The sequence below is a fragment of the Sapajus apella genome, unplaced genomic scaffold (genome assembly GCF_009761245.1).
Source record: "Sapajus apella isolate SASKATOON/1434 unplaced genomic scaffold, GSC_monkey_1.0 scaffold12, whole genome shotgun sequence".
NCBI lineage: Eukaryota > Metazoa > Chordata > Mammalia > Primates > Cebidae > Sapajus > Sapajus apella.
Genome location: NW_022436952.1, coordinates 4,234,375 through 4,236,991, shown reverse-complemented (window position 1 = coordinate 4,236,991; position 2,617 = coordinate 4,234,375). Strand labels below are relative to the sequence as shown.

Genomic DNA, 2,617 nt, shown 5'->3' with positions numbered 1-2,617 from the left:
TTTTTTTTTTTTGAGACGGAGTTTCGCTCTTGTTACCCAGGCTGGAGTGCAATGGCGCGATCTCGGCTCACCACAACCTCCGCCTCCTGGGTTCAGGCAATTCTCCTGCCTCAACCTCCTGAGATTACAGGCATGCACCACCATGCCCAGCTAATTTTTTGTATTTTTAGTTGAGACAGGGTTTCACCATGTTGACCAGGATGGTCTCGATCTCTTGACCTCGTGATCCACTCGCCTCGGCATCCCAAAGTGCTGGGATTACAGGCTTGAGCCACCGCGGCCGGCCATTGTAAATTCTTAAAGTATAGGGGCTTGACCTTAACTCATCTTCTAAACAGCTTTGATATGGGCCTGGCACATAGAGAACTCAACAAATGCTATCTGGATAAAAGAAATGATTAGCAAGGCTAGAAGCCCTGTTGCCCAACACCTGCACTTTTTGCAGGCTGGTCTTCACTTCAAGGCCTTTTTATCCATCTGCTTGCTTCCAGAAAGTCCTGCTTCCCCATGCAGGCGGGTTTGTCCACAGGCTTGGCTCTCACACTACACTGCACTTCGATTTACAATAAGCATTTGAAGAATGAGTGCCGTAGGCACAACAGCAATGGAGCATCATCTCTTTACAAGTGAGGGATGAAGGCATAAGATGCACTATACTGGCTAGGCTCAGAATGGAACCCCATGTCCACACTGGACTCCCAATTTCAAGAAGAAAACAAATGGAAATCATACATGGAAGGGTGCAAAATAGTTAAAGAATTGGCTTATGTTGGATTAAATATTCTGTAAATTTTGGCCTCAGGAAAAATTATAGAAAGTATCTGAAACATAAAAGATAGACTAACATATGGACTGAGATGCAGTAACTTGATTAAGCTGTGACTTTACACATTTATAACCTGAAACCACCATTACAACATATTTGTTTGAAAAAAAAAAAAAAGTCAAAACTTGCTGACTTAGTTAACCCTTTATCTTTTTTTGCTGAGACTTAAAGTATGGTGCATGCATCCACCAAACCACCCTATGAAATGCAAATTAACCCAACCTCTGTATTTCAGCATTTCCTGAATCACTTAATACCACTGAAGATAGCTAAAATATTACTTTGATATTTTCCTTACTTGAAATTCCTAAAAAAGATTGTGAGAATGGCAAGTAAGGTAGTGACCTTACTTCAAAATCTGTAATTTTGAACTTATTGTTTATAGAGTGTAGTTTTCTGATCTTCCCCCCTCCTTCCAGGAGACTCAGGACACACATATATGCATATATATGTGTGTCTATTAGTATGTGTGTTACTATATCTCTTTTGCAAGCCAGATGATATATAACCTTTAAGAAATATAGCTAATCAAGGTTAAAAAGTAGAAAAGGTATAAAAGACCCAAATGTCCATTAACTGATGAATGGATAAATAGAAAGTGGCAAATCTAAACAATGGAATATTATCTAGCCATAAAAAGAAATGAAGTACTGATAAATGCTTCAGCATATATAAATGCCTCAAAAACATTATGCTAAGTAAAAGAAGCCAACACAAAAGGCCACATATTGTATGATTCCATTTATGTGAAATGTCCATAACAGGCAAATCCATATAGGCTGAAAGTAGGCTGGTGGCTGCCTGGAGCTAGAGGGAGGGGGAATAGGGAGTGACTGCTAATGGGCACAGCACTGCTGTTGCTAGTGGTGATAATGTTCTGAAATTAGATAGTGGTGATGGTTGTACAATTTTGTGAATATACTAAAACTATTGAAATGTGCACTTTAAAAAGGTAAATTTTATAGTATGTGAGCTATATCTCAAATTTTTGAAAATTAAAAAATATGACTAATCGTGGTTGGGCGCAGTGCCTCATGCCTGCAATCCCAGCACTTTGGGAGGCTGAGACTGGTGGATCACCTGAGGTCGAGAGTTCGAGATGAGCCTGACCAACATGGAGAAGCCCTGTCTCTACTAAAAATACAAAAAATTAGCTGGGTGTGGTGGCACATGCCTGTAATCCTAGCTACTTGGGAGGCTGAGGCAGGAGAATCGCTTGAACCTGGGAGATGGAGGTTGCGATGAACTGAGATTGCATCATTGCACTCCAGTCTGGGCAACAAGAGCAAAACTCTGTCTCAAAAAAAAAAAAAAAATACTAGTCACAAAATTGTGGTGAATTTTAAGTAAGTCACTGAATTTTAGGTGAGTCTCAGTCTTGTGACCTCTAAAATGAAGAGGTAGGGTCAGATGCTCTCTTTCATTCTAGCTTTAAATATTAGTAATTAATTCTACTTGGAATAGGACAGATTTTCATAGCTTAGGGATCTCTCACAATAAGAACTTTGCCTATTGTCTGAAATACAGAACTGCAAGTAAAGATGCCTACATTCTATTCTTGATCAAGTACTGCCTGACTCCCATGAAGCAGGTCACTTAAGATGTCAAAACCTGGCCGGGCACGGTGGCTCAAGCCTGTAATCCCAGCACTTTGGGAGGCCGAGGCGGGTGAATCACGAGGTCAAGAGATCGAGACCATCCTGGTCAACATGGTGAAACCCCGTCTCTACCAAAAATACAAAAAAATTAGCTGGGCATGGTGGTGCGTGCCTGTAATCCCAGCTACTCAGG

At 40.8% G+C, this 2,617-nt stretch overlaps 1 protein-coding gene and 1 long non-coding RNA gene across 4 annotated transcripts in view; both read right to left on the bottom strand.

Annotated features, from left to right (window-relative positions):
• Nucleotides 1-2,617, bottom strand: part of IKZF3 (IKAROS family zinc finger 3) — a 96,437-nt gene that overhangs the window by 24,371 nt on the left and 69,449 nt on the right. The gene's annotated exons all lie outside the window — the stretch shown is intronic.
• The window catches only part of LOC116552886, a 2,336-nt gene continuing 1,845 nt past the window's right edge, over nucleotides 2,127-2,617 (bottom strand). Inside the window, exon 2 of the long non-coding RNA XR_004269539.1 lies at nucleotides 2,127-2,437. This is a non-coding gene — a long non-coding RNA (uncharacterized LOC116552886). The remainder of the gene's footprint in view (nucleotides 2,438-2,617) is intronic.